Source organism: Bos indicus, chromosome 8 (genome assembly GCF_029378745.1).
Source record: "Bos indicus isolate NIAB-ARS_2022 breed Sahiwal x Tharparkar chromosome 8, NIAB-ARS_B.indTharparkar_mat_pri_1.0, whole genome shotgun sequence".
In the NCBI taxonomy this organism is placed as follows: Eukaryota; Metazoa; Chordata; class Mammalia; order Artiodactyla; family Bovidae; genus Bos; species Bos indicus.
In genome coordinates, this window is record NC_091767.1 from 110750094 (window position 1) to 110769302 (window position 19209).

The 19209-nt window shown below is 43.3% G+C and overlaps 1 long non-coding RNA gene and 1 other non-coding gene across 2 annotated transcripts in view; one reads left to right on the forward strand and one right to left on the reverse strand.

Moving 5' to 3' along the window:
- The window catches only part of LOC109562738 (uncharacterized), a 79300-nt gene that overhangs the window by 52429 nt on the left and 7662 nt on the right, over positions 1 to 19209 (forward strand). The gene's annotated exons all lie outside the window — the stretch shown is intronic.
- LOC139184733 (U6 spliceosomal RNA) lies at positions 13983 to 14089 on the reverse strand. The gene has a single exon (XR_011568288.1). It is a non-coding gene; the product is annotated as a U6 spliceosomal RNA (small nuclear RNA).

The following is a 19209-nucleotide window of genomic DNA, read 5'->3' on the forward strand; positions in this document are numbered from 1 at the left end:
ATATTAAGAAGAGGTGGCAAGAATGCACAGAAGAACTGTACAAAAAAGATCTTCACGACCAAGATAATCACAATGGTGTGATCACTCACCTAGAGCCAGACATCCCGGAATGTGAAGTCAAGTGGGCCTTAGAAAGCATCACTATGAACAAAGCTAGTGGAGGTGATGGAATTCCGGTTGAGCTATTTCAAATCCTGAAAGATGATGCTGTGAAAGTGCTGCACTCAATATGCCAGCAAATTTGGAAAACTCAGCAGTGGCCACAGGACTGCAAAAGGTCAGTTTTCATTCCAATCCCAAAGAAAGGCAATGCCAAAGAATGCTCAAACTACCGCATAATTGCACTCATCTCACATGCACTCATCTCACAAATGCTCAAAATTCTCCAAGCCAGGCTTCAGCAATACATGAACCGTGAACTTCCTGATGTTCAAGCTGGTTTTAGAAAAGGCAGAGGAACCAGAGATCAAATTGCCAGCATCTGCTGGATCATGGAAAAAAGATTTCTTGCCTGACTCTAAAACAGAATTAGGACATGAAAGAGGGAGGACTTGTGATGTCTTTTCTGAATATTCAGTAATAACATGGCTGTGTAGTTTCATGGAGAAAGCAAAAGTCTTCTGCAAATTTAGCTGACATTTTAAATATACATATATGGGCAAATATTTATATGGAATAGGAAATGGCAACCCATTCCAATATTTTTGTCTGGAAAATTCCATGGACAGAGGAGTCTGACAGGCTACAGTCCGTGGGGTCTCAAAGAGTGGAACCTGACTTAGCACACACACATGCATACATATCTATATAAGTAGTGGATTTTGGATGATGGCCATTCTGACTGGTGTGAGGTGGTACCTCATGTAGTCTTGATTTGCATTTCTCTAATAATTAGTGAAGTTGAGCATCTTTTCCTGTGCCTCTCAGCCATATGTATGTCTTCTTTGTAGAATGTCTATGTAAGTCTTCTGCCCATTTTTTGATTGGGCTGTTTAGTTTTCTGATATTGAGCTGTAGGTCTAGGGTAGAACCGAGGAATGTGTCTTTTCCACCCACGTTCCAAATGACTCTGAAAAGTATAGACCCCACACCACACTTTCCTAATCACTATTGTGCTGACATGTGGATTTCTTAGGTGTTGGTGGAAACTGTACCAAGTATATATTTGGAAATGTTCGCCTTGGAATTATGCAAAAATGTTGGAAGAAAGGTGAATTTTGTTTCCCCCTTGAAAAAAATCCAATCTAACATCAACTCTTTCTTGAGCCCTCACTGTGTGCCGGGACATGTGAGGGGCATTTTTAAACGACCTGATTTAATTCTCACGGCGGCGGCCCTGTGGAGCAGACATTATTACCACCACTTCACAGATGAGGAAACACTCAGGACAGGCATGCTCAAGGCTGCACACGGTGGTACTGGGAGGGCTCCTTTATTATTCCTCTCTTCAAAAGCCAAAGATCAAATATGCTTCTTTTATTTTCCACTAGGTTGCTAAGCTTCATTCTTGTCACAGGATACATTTCCTCTGTGATCGTCCTCTGTCTCCACGATGAAAAATGGGCAGAGGTATATTTACTTCGACCAGCAGAAGGAAAGAGAAAATGCAAAATGCATAGAAAACAGAGGCTTCACAATTTTAAGGGAACGAAGCTAAGCACAGTGGCTTACCAACTAAATAAAGATGTCTATGGCCAGGTCCGGAGGAAACAGGATACAATGGTTAGGCCATCCACGCCCAGACAGATGGGAACGTGATAAAGGCAGATGGAGACGCAGTTTCTACCAGAGGCCCACCTGGGAGCAGGCGGGGCCTCCTGGCTCCTTGACCCCGCAGGGAACACAAAACACATCAGAGCAGGCGGCGCCCCTAGGGGAGATTCTTTACAGAACTGAACAGACCTGGGAACAGAGTGAAGACGGGAAGCATGCGCTCCCCTAAAATGACGGCAACTGGAAGAGCTCCGTGTGGAGCACCCTAGAGAGACCCAGGACCAAAGAAGGGGCACGGCCAGAGGAACACCAGCACACCCCACAGACAGGGCACCTGGGTGTCACTGGAACTGGTCAGCAAACGTCCATCATCCTCGACTCAAGACTTGCCTGGGTCTTAGAGCTCCAGCTTCAACTCATCCTCCTCCAAATGACGTCACTTCCGTGTTCCTCTGCGCACGCCACACTAAATCATATCCTATTGTCTCTTTGCAGACTGCCTTAATACCTAGAGTTCTTTTCTTTTTTTAACTTATTTATTTTTTAATAGAAGGATAATTGTTTTACAGAATTTTGCTGTTTTCTGTCAAACCTCAACATGAATCAGCCATAGGTATACACACATCCCCTCCCTTTTGAAGCTCTCTCCCATCTCCCACCCCATCCCACCCTCTAGGTTGATACAGAGCCCCTGTTTGAGTTTCCTGAGACACACAGCAATTCCCGTTGGCTATCTATTTTGTATATGGTAATGTAAGTTTCCACGTTGCTCTTTCCATACATCTCACCCTCTTCTCCCCTCTCCCCAAGTCCATAAGTCTATTCTCTATGTCTGTTTCTCCATTGCTGCCCTGTAAATAAATTCTTCAGTACCATTTTTCTATATTCCATATTTGTGCCTTAGAACATAATATCTATCTTTCTCTTTCTGACTCACTTCACTCTGTATAATAGGTTCTAGTTTCATCCACCTCATCAGAACTGACTCAAATCCATTCCTTTTTATGGCTGACTAATATTCCATTGTGTATATGTACCACAGCATCTTTATCCATTCCTCTGTCAATGAACTACCTTGAGTTCTTAATAATTCTCCTCCCAGGAACTGTAAGATGTGAGCAAGAGACAGGTAGAAAGGGCATCACCACCCAGGAGAACTCAGCTACAAGCTTCTTAGTTTATGAAACAATTCAGAAACTTACGGTGCTGGGACTTCCACTGCTCTTTGGTAAAATTCATACTGATAGGAAGAATTAGAGAGATTTAGAGAAAGGGGGAAGCAGAGGATGAGATGTTTGGATGACATCACCAGCTCAACAGACATGAGTCTGAGCAAGCTCCAGGGGTTGGTGAAGGACAGGGAAGCCTGGCGTGCTGCCGTCCATGGGGTCACAGACTCAGATACAACTTAGCGACTGAACAACAACAAGAGGCTTCAACTCATTTTAAATGTCAAAATGCAAGGATATGATGACACATCCCCCTGCATCACCACCTCTCATAGGAATCCTAACAATTTCTATTTTTCACATTGACATTTTTATTTCACATTCTTTTCATATGTGACTGAAGCCTTATCACGAACTGGCAAATTCCTAAATAGCATACATGTTTAAAGAATCTTTGGTACTGAACATGACCCCATATCATTTCATCCTGGTATGGAGCTCTCCAAAGTAACCTAACTTTAGTTTCAACCACAGAAAATTATTGAAATAGACACTTTTCATAGAACTGTGTAAGACGCTGTACAAAGAAAGAGTGAGCGAAGCTCAGCCTCATGGAATTTGTCCTCAATGTGGTCTTTGTTGCTACTAATAACTGTGAACTAATTGAACAAGTGAAAAGAAGCCATTATAAAGGAAAAACTCAACCTCCCCCTCCTACACAGGGAAAAAACCTGTCTTCCCTAATACCGCACTCACCCGGAGCACCACACCTCTGGGCACCGGGTGGTCAGTTCTCTGGCGCAGCAAGCGGGCATCCAGCCATTTAATTCAGTTCTAATGCGGTCATCCTGAAGACCTCATCAGAGCCCAGATCCCGGGGTGAGGGGTTCAGCCCTACAGGACTGCTCCTCACCACCTGGGATGTGGGTCATCACCTGGTTGGCTTCTGGTTGGCCAGCTACGAGTTTGGAGGTTCCAACGGCCGCCTCCAAATCAGAACACCAAGTGCAAGTGCACGATGTTACCCGTACTGCTGACCAACCGGCTACGGATCAGAGGCTCCCACGACCCCTCCATGGGTTCCGTTAACCTGCGAGAGCAGCTCACAGATCACAGGGAAATGCTTCTCGTGTTTAGTCGTGTGTCAAAGGACACGGATGAACACCCAGATGGAGGAGACGCTTGGGGAGGTGCGGTGGAGTGGTCGAGCTCCCCTGCACTGTCGGGCAGGCTTTTCTCCCAGTGCCTCCAAGGTCCCCCAGCTCAGAAGCGCTCCTGTGCCGGACCCTGTCCCTGGAGAGTGGCTGGAGGCTCCACCACGCAGGCAAGACCCACCATAAACTCCATTCTCAGCTTCTTTTCTCAAGAGGAGGTGGAGGGTGGAAATGAAGATGCCAAGCTTCTCAATGTGGGCGGTTCTTTCCTGTGACCAGCCCCATCCAGGAGCCACCCAGGGGCAGCTCTTTGGGACAAAAGACTCTCTTGTCACCCAGGAAATCACCAGTTTCAGGAGGCTTGTGCAGGAGTTGGGGCAGAGACCAGTATGTGTTCTTCATTATCTCACTGATGTATGTAAAGAGAGAGAGTGCAGCACTAACTGCCAAGTGAACGGCACTGCCACTCAGCACCTTAGGGATCCAAGGTCTTAGGACTTAGGGAAAGAAAGCCCAAGTGTGTGAGCTGGGTGGGAAGACCCGTGTCGCTGGGATGCCATCCACCCCTGCTTCCAGCCCGTCCCCCTCCAATTCTCCCTCCCACTGCCGTATAAACTGGTGTCTAACTGGGCATTTTTCTGCCTCAAACACTCTCAGCACTTTCTGTCATGTACAGAGACAAGCCACTTGGCCTGACCTAGAGGCCCTGAGGACGGGACCCTGCCCCAGCTTTTCCCAGGAAACCTTCGTCCCTCCACTCCCACTTTGAGTGACTCCCTTTGTCTTCCACATGAACTTCTATTCATCCCTTAGAACCCTCTCTACAATATTCCTTACCTCTGAAAACAGACTAGCACACTTCTCCCTGGGTCAGAACTGGGCCTCAAGCATATTTCATATTTAAACTGCAGAGGCTGTGTTTGCCTCCCTTTCAACCCTATGGAGGCATGTGTGTGTGTATGCTTGTCCATATGTCTTCCATACACCCCCCATGGCTGGGTAGATCAAAGATGTTCCAGGTGTCCAAAATAAATATTAGTTGAAAAAGAAATCTGGGCAAGCCCTTGGAGGATGTAGAAAAGCTTTGAGACCAGCCTGGATGCTATAAACATGAATTTTTTTCCAGGCCTCAGGTGGGTGTGACTGTGAGATGGTTCAAGGAACAGGAGAAAAAGGAGAAGAGCTTGAAAAATCATGTTGACTCAAATTTTGGAAAGTCTTGCAGGCCAAGTGAAGGGAAGTGAATTTCATCTGCATTGAAACTTTTAGGTAAAGGTGTGGTGTGATGAGCATAATATTGGGAAGATGAAATTAGCCGTGAGGTACCATGGATAACACACTACTGCAATCAAATTGTCATCGTCATGCGGGAAGGCTAGATTCTGCCGTGAGAGGTGGCAGAAATCATGATAGAGTCTCTGAGGGCTTCCCTTTGGATGATACTTCAATGCTTCCCACACAGCGAGGGCACCGTGAGGTGAACTGTGGCAAGAGGTCGGAGTGTGTCTTGAGCAAGAGAAGAAAATGCATTTACAATAAAACGCGTCCTGGTTGCTATTCCCATGGTTGTTTCCACATTGAACCATTGAATTTAACTTTTCCAGGGCTTCAAATTTAACTTATATGCAGAGTACTTCATGAGAAACGCTGGGTTGGAGGAAGCACAAGCTAGAATCAAGATTGCTGGGAGAAATATCAATCACCTCAGATGTGCAGATGACACCACCCTTATGGCACCAAGTGAAGAGGAACTAAAAAGCCTCTTGATGAAAGTGAAAGAGGAGAGTGAAAAAGTTGGCTTGAAGCTCAACATTCAGAAAATTAAGATCATGGCAACCAGTCCCATCACGTCATGGCAAATAGATGGGGAAACAATGGAAACACTGACAGACTTTATTTTTCTGGGCTCCAAAATCACTGCATATGGTGACAGCAGCCATGAAATTAAAAGACACTTGCTCCTTGGAAGAAAACCTAGACAGCATATTAAAAAGCAGAGACATTACTTTGCCCACAAAATCCCATCTAGTCAAAGCTATGGTTTTTCCAATGGTCACATATGGATGTAAGAGCTGGACCATAAAGAAGCCAAACACAGAAGAACTGATGCTTTTGAACTATGCTGCTGGAGAAGACTCTTGGGAGTCCCTTGGACTGCAAGGAGATCAAACCGGTCAATCCAAAAGGGAATCAAGCCTGAATAATCATTGGAAGGACTGATACTGAAGCTGAAGCTCCAGTACTTTGGCCACCTGATGCAAAGATCCAACTCATTAGAAAAGGCCCTGATGCTGGGAAAGATTGAAGGCAGGAGAAGGGACCCCAGAGGACAAGATGGTTGGCATCACCGACTCAATGGACATAAGTCTGAGCAAGCACCAGGAGATGGTGAAGGTCAGGGAAGCCTGGCATGCTGCAGTCCATGGGGTCACAAAGAGTTGGACATGACTGAGCAACTGAACAACAACGACAAGGGCTTCAAAACCTCCCAAGGGGCTTCCCAGGTGGCACCAGTGGTAAAAGGACCTGCCTGCCAATGCAGGAGACACAAGAGATGTGGGTTTGATCCCTGGGTTAGGAAGATCCCCCGGAGAAAGAAATGACATCCCACTCCAGTGTTCTTGCCTGGGAAATCCCACTGACAGAGGAGCCTGGCAGGCTGCAGTCTATGGGGTCGCAGAGGGTCGGACACGACTGAGCAACCAGGCACACAGAAAACCTCCCCTCTTCCTAACCAGCCCCCTGGATGCTCTGTTGCAGTGCATCCATCTCCATATGGGACAGGAATGGGATTCGGATACATGCTTTTTTGTGTGTGTGTGTGATGCCTCCAGCTTGTTTATTCTTTTTTTTTTTTTTATTCTTCCAATTTTATTTTATTTTTAAACTTTACATAATTGTATTAGTTTTGCCAAATATCAAAATGAATCCGCCACAGGTATACATGTGTTCCCCATCCCGAACCCTCCTCCCTCCTCCCTCCCCATACCATCCCTCTGGGCCGTCCCAGTGCACCAGCCCCAAGCATCCAGCATCATGCATCGAACCTGGACTGGCAACTCGTTTCCTACATGATATTTTACATGTTTCATTGCCATTCTCCCAAATCTTCCCACCCTCTCCCTCTCCCACAGAGTCCATAAGACTGTTCTATACATCAGTGTCTCTTTTGCTGTCTCGTACACCAGGTTATTGTTACCATCTTTCTAAATTCCATATATATGCGTTATTATACTGTATTGGTGTTTTTCCTTCTGGCTTACTTCACTCTGTATAATAGGCTCCAGTTTCATCCACCTCATTAGAACTGATTCAAATGTATTCTTTTTAATGGCTGAGTAATACTCCATTGTGTATATGTACCACAGCTTTCTTATCCATTCATCTGCTGATGGACATCTAGGTTGCTTCCATGTCTTGGCTATTATAAACAGTGCTGCAATGAACATTGGGGTACACGTGTCTCTTTCCCTTCTGGTTTCCTCAGTGTGTATGCCCAGCAGTGGGGTTGCTGGATCATAAGGCAGTTCTATTTCCAGTTTTTTAAGGAATCTCCACACTGTTCTCCATAGTGGCTGTACTAGTTTGCATTCCCACCAACAGTGTAAGAGGGTTCCCTTTTCTCCACACCCTCTCCAGCATTTATTATTTGTAGACTTTTGGATCACAGCCGTTCTGACTGGTGTGAAATGGTACCTCATAGTGGTTTTGATTTGCATTTCTCTGATAATGAGTGATGTTGAGCATCTTTTCATGTGTTTGTTAGCCCTCTGTATGTCTTTTTTGGAGAAATGTCTATTTAGTTCTTTGGCCCATTTTTTGATTGGGTCGTTTATTTTTCTGGAGTTGAGCTGTAGGAGTTGCTTGTATATTTTTGAGATTAGTTGTTTGTCGGTTGCTTCATTTGCTATTATTTTTTCCCATTCTGAAGGCTGTCTTTTCACCTTGCTAATAGTTTCCTTTGATGTGCAGAAGCTTTTAAGGTTAATTAGGTCCCATTTGTTTATTTTTGCTTTTATTTCCAATATTCTGGGAGGTGGGTCATAGAGGATCCTGCTGTGATGTATGTCGGAGAGTGTTTTGCCTATGTTCTCCTCTAGGAGTTTTATAGTTTCTGGTCTTACGTTTAGATCTTTAATCCATTTTGAGTTTATTTTTGTGTATGGTGTTAGAAAGTGGTCCAGTTTCATTCTTTTACAAGTGGTTGACCAGATTTCCCAGCACCACTTGTTAAAGAGATTGTCTTTAATCCATTGTATATTCTTGCCTCCTTTGTCGAAGATAAGGTGTCCATATGTGCGTGGATTTATCTCTGGGCTTTCTATTTTATTCCATTGATCAATATTTCTGTCTTTGTGCCAGTACCATACTGTCTTGATAACTGTGGCTTTGTAGTAGAGCCTGAAGTCAGGTAGGTTGATTCCTCCAGTTCCATTCTTCTTTCTCAAGATCGCTTTGGCTATTCGAGGTTTTTTGTATTTCCATACAAATTGTGAAATTATTTGTTCTAGCTCTGTGAAGAATACTGTTGGTAGCTTGATAGGGATTGCGTTGAATCTATAAATTGCTTTGGGTAGTATACTCATTTTCACTATATTGATTCTTCCAATCCATGAACATGGTATATTTCTCCATCTATTAGTGTCCTCTTTGATTTCTTTCACCAGTGTTTTATAGTTTTCTATATATAGGTCTTTAGTTTCTTTAGGTAGATATATTCCTAAGTATTTTATTCTTTCCGTTGCAATGGTGAATGGAATTGTTTCCTTAATTTCTCTTTCTGTTTTCTCATTATTAGTGTATAGGAATGCAAGGGATTTCTGTGTGTTGATTTTATATCCTGCAACTTTACTGTAGTCATTGATTATTTCTAGTAATTTTCTGGTGGACTCTTTAGGGTTTTCTATGTAGAGGATCATGTCATCTGCAAATAGTGAGAGTTTTACTTCTTCTTTTCCAATTTGGATTCCTTTTATTTCTTTTTCTGCTCTGATTGCTGTGGCCAAAACTTCCAAAACTATGTTGAATAGTAATGGTGAAAGTGGGCACCCTTGTCTTGTTCCTGACTTTAGAGGAAATGCTTTCAATTTTTCACCATTGAGGATAATGTTTGCAGTGGGTTTGTCATATATAGCTTTTATTATGTTGAGGTATGTTCCTTCTATTCCTGCTTTCTGGAGAGTTTTTATCATAAATGGCTGTTGAATTTTGTCAAAGGCTTTCTCTGCATCTATTGAGATAATCATATGGTTTTTATTTTTCAATTTGTTAATGTGGTGTATTACATTGATTGATTTGCGGATATTGAAGAATCCTTGCATCCCTGGGATAAAGCCCACTTGATCATGGTGTATGATCTTTTTAATGTGTTGTTGGATTCTGATTGCTAGAATTTTGTTAAGGATTTTTGCATCTATGTTCATCAGTGATATTGGCCTGTAGTTTTCTTTTTTTGTGGGATCTTTGTCAGGTTTTGGTATTAGGGTGATGGTGGCCTCATAGAATGAGTTTGGAAGTTTACCTTCCTCTGCAATTTTCTGGAAGAGTTTGAGCAGGATAGGTGTTAGCTCTTCTCTAAATTTTTGGTAGAATTCAGCTGTGAAGCCGTCTGGACCTGGGCTTTTGTTTGCTGGAAGATTTTTGATTACAGTTTCAATTTCCATGCTTGTGATGGGTCTGTTAAGATTTTCTATTTCTTCCTGGTCCAGTTTTGGAAAGTTGTACTTTTCTAAGAATTTGTCCATTTCTTCCACATTGTCCATTTTATTGGCATATAATTGTTGATAGTAGTCTCTTATGATCCTTTGTATTTCTGTGTTGTCTGTTGTGATCTCTCCATTTTCGTTTCTAATTTTATTGATTTGGTTTTTCTCCCTTTGTTTCTTGATGAGTCTGGCTAATGGTTTGTCAATTTTATTTATCCTTTCAAAGAACCAGCTTTTGGTTTTGTTGATTTTTGCTATGGTCTCTTTTGTTTCTTTTGCATTTATTTCTGCTCTAATTTTTAAGATTTCTTTCCTTCTACTAACCCTGGGGTTCTTCATTTCTTCCTTTTCTAGTTGCTTTAGGTGTAGAGTTAGGTTATTTATTTGACTTTTTTCTTGTTTCTTGAGGTGTGCCTGTATTGCTATGAACTTTCCCCTTAGGACTGCTTTTACCGTGTCCCACAGGTTTTGGGTTGTTGTGTTTTCATTTTCATTCGTTTCTATGCAAATTTTGATTTCTTTTTTGATTTCTTCTGTGATTTGTTGGTTATTCAGCAGCGTGTTGTTCAGCCTCCATATGTTGGAATTTTTAATAGTTTTTCTCCTGTAATTGAGATCTAATCTTACTGCATTGTGGTCAGAAAAAATGCTTGGAATGATTTCTATTTTTTTGAATTTACCAAGGCTAGCTTTATGGCCCAGGATGTGATCTATCCTGGAGAAGGTTCCATGTGCGCTTGAGAAAAAGGTGAAATTCATTGTTTTGGGATGAAATGACCTATAGATATCAATTAGGTCTAACTGGTCTATTGTATCGTTTAAAGTTTGTGTTTCCTTGTTAATTTTCTGTTTAGTTGATCTATCCATAGGTGTAAGTGGGGTATTAAAGTCTCCCACTATTATTGTGTTATTGTTAATTTCTCCTTTCATACTTGTTAGCATTTGTCTTACGTACTGTGGTGCTCCCGTGTTGGGTGCATATATATTTATAATTGTTATATCTTCTTCTTGGATTGATCCTTTGATCATTATGTAGTGACCTTCTTTGTCTCTTTTCACAGCCTTTGTTTTAAAGTCTATTTTATCTGATATGAGTATTGCTACTCCTGCTTTCTTTTGGTCCCTATTTGCATGGAAAATCTTTTTCCAGCCCTTCACTTTCAGTCTGTATGTGTCCCCTGTTTTGAGGTGGGTCTCTTGTAGACAACATATGTAGGGGTCTTGTTTTTGTATCCATTCAGCCAGTCTTTGTCTTTTGGTTGGGGCATTCAACCCATTTACATTTAAGGTAATTACTGATAAGTATGATCCTGTTGCCATTTACTTTATTGTTTTGGGTTCGAGTTTATACACCGTTTTTGTGTTTCCTGTCTAGAGAATATCCTTTAGTATTTGTTGGAGAGCTGGTTTGGTGGTGCAGAATTCTCTCAGCTTTTGCTTGTCTGAAAAGCTTTTGATTTCTCCTTCATACTTGAATGAGATCCTTGCTGGGTACAATAATCTGGGCTGTAGGTTATTTTCTTTCATCATTTTAAGTATGTCTTGCCATTCCCTCCTGGCTTGAAGAGTTTCTATTGAAAGATCAGCTGTTATCCTTATGGGAATTCCCTTGTGTGTTATTTGTTGTTTTTCCCTTGCTGCTTTTAATATTTGTTCTTTGTGTTTGATCTTTGTTAATTTGATTAATATGTGTCTTGGGGTGTTTCTCCTTGGGTTTATCCTGTTTGGTACTCTCTGGGTTTCTTGGACTTGGGTGATTATTTCCTTCCCCATTTTAGGGAAGTTTTCCACTATTATCTCCTCAAGTATTTTCTCATGGTCTTTCTTTTTGTCTTCTTCTTCTGGAACCCCTATGATTCGAATGTTGTAGCGTTTAATATTGTCCTGGAGGTCTCTGAGATTGTCCTCATTTCTTTTAATTCGTTTTTCTTTTATCCTCTCTGATTCATTTATTTCTACCATTCTATCTTCTAATTCACTAATCCTGTCTTCTGCCTCTGTTATTCTACTATTTGTTGCCTCCAGAGTGTTTTTAACTTCACTTATTGCATTATTCATTATATATTGACTCTTTTTTATTTCTTCTAGGTCCTTGTTAAACCTTTCTTGCATCTTCTCAATCCTTGTCTCCAGGCTATTTATCTGTGATTCCATTTTAGTTTCAAGATTTTGGATCAATTTCACTATCATTATTCGGAATTCTTTATCAGGTAGATTCCCTATCTCTTCCTCTTTTGTTTGGTTTGGTGGGCATTTATCCTGTTCCTTTATCTGCTGAGTATTCCTCTGTCTCTTCATCTTGTTTAAACTGCTGAGTTTGGGGTGTCCTTTCTGTATTCTGGCAGTTTGTGGAGTTCTCTTTATTATGGCGTTTCCTCACTGTGTGTGGGTTTGTACAGGTGGCTTGTCAAGGTTTCCTGGTTAGGGAAGCTTGTGTCGGTGTTCTGGTGGGTGGAGCTGTATTTCTTCTCTCTGGAGTGCAATGAAATGTCCAGTAATGAGTTATGAGATGTCTATAGTTTTGGGGTGACTTTGGGCAGCCTGTATCTTGAAGCTCAGGGCTGTGTTCCTTTGTTGCTGGAGAATTTGCTTGGTATGTCTTGCCCTGGAACTTATTGGCCCTTGTGTGGTGCTTGGTTTCAGTGTCGGTATGGAGGCATTTGATGAGCTCCTGTCAATGAATGTTCCTTGGAGTCAGGAGTTCCCTGGAGTCAGGGTTTGGACTTAAGTCTCCTGCTTCCGATTATCGGTCTTATTTTTACAGTAGTTTCAAAACTTCTCCTTCTATACAGCACCATGGATAAAACATCTACATTAAAGATGAAAAGTTTCTCTACAGTGAGGGTCACTCAGAGAGGTTCACAGGGTTACATGGAGAAGAGAAGAGGGAGGAGGGAGTTAGAGGTGACCCAAATGAGATGAGGTGAATCAATAGTGGAGAGAGTGGGCTAGCCAGTAGTCACTTCCTTATGTGCACTCCACAACTGGACCACTCAGAGATGTTCACGGGGTTATACAGAGAAGAGAAGAAGGAGGAAGGTAACAGAGGTGGCCAGAAGGATAAAAGGGGGGAATGAAAAGGAGGGAGACAGATCCAGCCAGTAATCAGTTCCCTAAGTGTTCTCCACCGTCTGGAACACACAGAAATTCACAGAGTTGGGTAGAGTAGAGAGGGGTTAGGGAGGAGACACAGGCGACCTGGTGGAGAAAAAGGAGGGTCCAAAGGGAGAGAGAGCAGTCAAGCCAGTAATCTCACTCCCTAGTGAAAAATGGGTCCTGAAGATTGGGTCCTTAAAGGTACAAAATTGGTAACAAATACATAAAAGCAAAAATTAAAAATCTAGAGTAGAGTTTGGAATTTCAAAAATACGATGTTAAAGAAAAGAAGAAGGAAAAGAAAGAGAGAAAAAACGAACAAACAAAAACAAACAAGGTCGCGAAAATTATAAAGAAAGTACAGGTACAAAATTGATAACTAATACCAGAAAGCAAAAATTAAAAATCTAGAGTAGAGTTTGGAATTTCAAAAATACAATGTTAAAAAAAAAAAAAAGAAGAAGAAGAAAAATAAAGAGAGAAAACAAACAAACAAATACGAACAATGTCACAAAAATTATAAAGAAAATACAGGTACAAAATTGATATCAAATACCAAAAAGCATAAATTAAAAATCTAGAGTAAAGTTTGGAATTTCAGATATACAATGTTATATAAAAGAAGAAGAGAAAGAAACAGAGAAGAAGAAAAAAAAAAAAAGTCACAGAAATTATATAAAAAAAAACTATAGGTACAAAATTGATAACATATACCAAAAAGCGAAAATTAAAAATCTAGAGTAGAGTTTGGAATTTCAAAAATACAATGTTAAAGAAAAGAAGAAAAAAACAAAAACAAAACAAAAAAAAAAAAACAAGGTCAAAAAATTATAAAATATATATATATGAAGTTTGCTGAAGAAGAAAAAAATAGGGTCTTTTTTTTTTTTTGCAAAGTAATAGGTTATAAAAGTGAAAATTAAAGGAACAATAGAGGACTTAAAAAAATTTTTTTTAATTAAAAAAAAAAAAAAAAAAGAAAGAATGACCGTAAAAATAATAAAAATATATCTAGGGCTTTTTTGTTTTTTTTTTTTGTGGGTGTTGTGGGTTCAGTTCATTTTTGGCTAGTTCCTTGGTCAGATTTATATTTCTCAAGATCTATAGGCCCCTTCCTATGTAGTCCGTAGTAACCACAGGGTTTTAAAAATATGGAACGCTTCACGAATTTGCGTGTCATCCTTGCGCAGGGGCCATGCTAATCTTCTCTGTATCGTTCCAATTTTAGTATATGTGCTGCCGAAGCGAGCACGGATACATGCTTTTTGTTCATAGAAGCACTGAGTGAGTCAGCATTCGCATGAAGGAAGATGGTGTATCTATTCTGAGAAGCAGGTCATAAACCAGCCCGTAACATCGCAGTGCCGGCCCTCAACTCTGACAAGTGTGAGTGGGGCGATTGTTTCAGAGCAGAGGACTCAGGAAGTGCCCATGGCTGCTCCAGAATGCTAGAACACAAACATCAAATTTATGTAGCGCATTTAAGGGGTTTCATAACAGAGATTATTCACGTGTCAGAGTGCATATTTACAAAATGGTTAAAATGCACATTAGCTACCTGAGAGCCTGGCTGCAATCGTGATCTTGAAATTACTGCCGTCTGTCATGTATACATGGAGGATCGGATCTTTTTTTAAAGTGTATTATGCGTCCAGCAGAGCAAAACCGTATTCTCTGAGCCTTCTGGTCAGTTTTATTCGTCCTTGTAGATCAGCACTTAACCATCACTCCATTTCAAGACATGTGACAACAGCAGCGTGAATGGGATCAACAGCCTGGACTAGCCTGGGCCAGCGGCGATGGTTCAGCTCTGCTTCCGTTTCTGCATGGTTACCGTGACACCCTCACAACCGGCCAACTGAACCTTCCTCTTCAGACCCCCCTCCAGAGGACACCTCGCTTCCTGGAGGAGCTGGAGCTCTGCGGTACTCCCCCCTCTCAGCCTGGGAGCACAGAGGCTCAGGGAGGAAGTGGAAGAGCCAGTAAAGACCGATGGGTGGTCCTCCCCTCGGAAGGTGATCTCTCAAGAGTCCCTACCTGAGGGTTGTGGTGTGCGTGTAAGAGTGCATAGCATGTGACTAGGGGTGTGTGTGCGTGTGTGAGCAGGTAGGGTACATATGTGTTAATGTCTCGTGGTGTGTGCATACGTGTGTGTGAGGAAGAATGTGTAGCCATGTGAGTATGTAGGGGTATGTGTGGGTTTGGGGTACATGTGTTAGTGTATAGTGGTATATGTGTGCATGTGAGAGTGTGCGGGTGGGAGGTGTCTGTGTATGTACATGTGTGTATGTAGGTGCATGAGCATGTAGGGGGTATATGTGTTATTGCATAGTGGTGTCTGTGTGTGAGTGATAGTGCATAGCCATGTGAGTGTGTGGGGGTGGGAGGTGTGTGTATAGGAGTGTGTATCTATATGGGTGTGTAGGTGTGTGAATGTGTACAGTGCATGTGTGTTAGTGTGTAGTGGTCTGTGTGTACATGTGTGTAAGGAAGAGTGTGTGTCCATGTGAGTGTGTAGGGGTGGGTAGGTGTGTGTGTGTGTGTGTGAGCATGTAGGGTGCACATGTGTTAGTGTGTCTCGGTGTGTGTGTGTGTGTGTGAGCATGTAGGGTGCACGTGTTAGTGTGTTCGGTGTGTGTGTGGGGGTGTGTGTGTGTGTGTGGGGGTGCATGAGCATGTAGGGTGCACATGTGTTACTATGTCTTAGTGTGTGTGTATGTGTGTGAGCATGTAGGGTGCACATGTGTTAGTGTGTCTCAGTGTGTGTGAGTGTGTGTGTGTGTGAGCATGTAGGGTGCACATGTGTTAGTGTGTCTCGGTGTGTATGTGTGTGTGTGAGCATGTAGGGTGCACATGTGTTAGTGTGTCTCAGTGTGTGTGTGTGTAGGTGTGTGAGCATGTAGGGTGCACATGTGTTAGTGTGTCTCAGTGTGTGTGTGTGTAGGTGTGTGAGCATGTAGGGTGCACATGTGTTAGTGTGTCTCAGTGTGTGTGAGTGTGTGTGTGTGTGAGCATGTAGGGTGCACATGTGTTAGTGTGTCTCGGTGTGTGTGTGTGTGTGTGTGAGCATGTAGGGTGCACGTGTTAGTGTGTTCGGTGTGTGTGTGGGGGTGTGTGTGTGTGTGGGGGGGTGCATGAGCATGTAGGGTGCACATGTGTTACTATGTCTTAGTGTGTGTGTATGTGTGTGAGCATGTAGGGTGCACATGTGTTAGTGTGTCTTGGTGTGTGTGTGTGTGTGTGAGCATGTAGGGTGCACATGTGTTAGTGTGTCTCGGTGTGTGTGAGTGTGTGTGTGTGTGTGAGCATGTAGGGTGCACATGTGTTAGTGTGTCTCGGTGTGTGTGTGTGTGGGTGTGTGAGCATGTAGGGTGCGCATGTGTTAGTGTGTCTCGGTGTGTGTGAGTGTGTGTGTGTGTGTGAGCATGTAGGGTGCACATGTGTTAGTGTGTCTTGGTGTGTGTGTGTGTGTGAGCATGTAGGGTACACATGTGTTAGTGTGTCTCAGTGTGTGTGTGTGTGTGTGTGTGTGAGCATGTAGGGTGCACATGTGTTAGTGTGTCTTGGTGTGTGTGAGTGTGTGTGTGTGTGTGAGCATGTAGGGTGCACATGTGTTAGTGTGTCTTGGTGTGTGTGTGTGTGTGTGTGTGTGTGAGCATGTAGGGTGCACATGTGTTAGTGTGTCTTGGTGTGTGTGTGTGTGTGTGAGCATGTAGGGTACACATGTGTTAGTGTGTCTCAGTGTGTGTGTGTGTGGGTGTGTGAGCATGTAGGGTGCACAAGTGTTAGTGTGTCTCGGTGTGTGTGTGTGTGGGGGGGGTGCATGAGCATGTAGGGTGCACATGTGTTAGTGTGTCTCAGTGTGTGTGTGTGGGTGTGGGTGGGTGCGTGAGCATATAGGGTGCACATGTGTTACTATGTCTTGGTGTGTGTGTGTGTGAGCATGTAGGGTGCACGTGTTAGTGTGTCTTGGTGTGTGTGTGTGGGTGTGTGAGCATGTAAGGTGCACGTATTAGTGTGTCTCGGTGTGTGTGTGGGGGGGGTGCATGAGCATGTAGGGTGCACATGTGTTAGTGTGTCTCGGTGTGTGTGAGTGCGTGCAGGTGCGATGTGTGTGGCCCTGGGGAAGGAAAGGAACGGCCCCCACCCGCACGCGTGTGATGGTGAGCAGCTCTTCTGGGTTGCTTGGTTCAGGGGCCTGGAGCTGCTTAAGGCGAAGGAGAGGTGCCCCAGTTAGGTGTTTCTGCTGAAGTGAATCTTCTAAAGGGAAAAGCCACGTACACCTGGCTATATTCCTACTTATGTGGCACAACATAAAGAAGAACCGTGTTTTCTTTTCCATGGTTTTGGGGGTTTTTCTATTTAGTTCTTTGGCCCATTTTTTGATTGGGTCATTTGTTTTTCTGGAATTGAGCTGCAGGAGTTGCTTGTATATTTTTGAGAGTATTTTTTTTTTTAAATGTAACTCTTTGGTACCTTGCAAATTCTTTTTTAATGCTTTTTATTTATTTTGGGTGTACTGGGTCGCTGAAGCTTTGTACAAGCTTACTCTAGTTGCCATTACCTGGGCTGCTCTCCAGCTGCGGTAGCTGGCTTCTCCTGTTGCAGAGCGCGGGCTCTAGGGGTTTCAGCAGTTCTGTGGCTCTCGGGCTCCAGAGCACATACTCAGTAGTTGTGGGGCGTGGACTTAATTTCTCTGAGGCATGTGGGATCTTCGCCGACTAGGGATCGGACCCCTGTCTCCTGCATTGACACATGTGTGTGTTTTACCAATGAGCCACCAGGGAAGCCCTGTGGTTTTGGTTTTTGAAATCAAATTGATCTGGATCTGATCAAATACAGTCACAAGCTGTGAGCTGAGCTTCACAGCTTCAGAAAGACAACTCCTCTGTCCTCCACCATCTCCCAGAGTTTGCTCAAACTCATGTCCATCTAGACAGTGATGCCATCCAACCTGCTCCTCCTCTGTCACCCCCTTCTCCTCCTGTCCTCAATCTTTCCCTGCCAATTTACCTCAACACCTGGACCTAACATTCCATGTTCCTAGGCAGTATTGATCTTTACAGCATGGGACTGTACTTTCACCACCAGACACATCCAAAGCTGAGCCTCTTTTCTGCTTTGGCCCAGCCTTCATGGATCACGCCTTGTCGTGGCAAAGTGGCTTGAGTAACTCAATGAAGCCACAAGCCATGCCAGGCAGGGCCACCCAAGACAGACGGGTCAGAGTGGAGAGTTCTGACAAAACATGGTGTCCTGGAGGAGGGATTGCAAACCACTCCAGTGGTCTTGCCTCAAGAACCCCATGAGCAGCGTGAAAAGGGAAGAGGCTGGTTGTTATCAAGCCTGTAAGTAAACCAGCTCTATCACTTAATAAACAAGTCTCATGGCTGGACTCGCCAGGAGCCCCTTAGAGTCTAAGGACTGGATGTTACGTGTGACATGCCAGCACGGTGCTGGGCTCAGAGTAGGGCTGCAGTAAAGATGAGCTATTATTTACACTGGCTAGTTTTCACTAAATAATCTATTCCAATGATCACTTTATCATTAATTGTCTATTAAGCTAAACAGCCTTGAAAAGAAAATATGGAAAAATTCCACTCTCTTTGCCACCAAAAAGTACAAATTAAAAACCACCATAGTGAAGTGAAAGTCACTCAGTTATGTCTGACTCTTTGTGACCCCATGGACTAAACAGTCACGGAATTCTCCAGGCCAGAATACAGGATGGGTAGCCTTTCCCCTCTCCAGGGCATCTTCCCAACCCAGGGATCGAGCCCTGGTCTCCCCCATTGCAGGCAGATTCTTTACCAGCTGAGCCACCAGGGAAGCCCAACCATAAGAGGACAAATAATTCTCCCATACCAAAAATTATTATATTTTAATATATCTGTCTCCAGTTAGAGAAGGCAATGGCACCCCATTCCAGTACCCTTGCTGAAAAATCCCATGGACGGAGGAGCCTGCTAGGCTGCAGTCCATGGGGTCGCTAAGAGTTGAACTCGACTGAGCGACTTCACTTTCACTTACACCTTCATGTGTTGGAGAAGGAAATAGCAACCCACTCCAGTGTTCCTGCCTGGAGAATCCCAGGGAAGGGGGAGCCTGGTGGGCTGCCGTCTATGGGGTCGCACAGAGTCGGACACGACTGAAGCGACTTAGCAGCAGCAGCAGCAGTCTCCAGTTTAAAGGAATCAGATGAGGAATTCATGGATGATGCTTGTAACCATATGCAAGAATGAAAATGAGAGGGGGGATGATCCTCTCCAGTAGTCTCCAAAACAGGAAAAGCTGCCAAGAAAATGAGATGGGGAAATAAGGAGATGCCGAAAACATGATATTGTGAAAACAGTCAATTTATGGGTTCCCTGG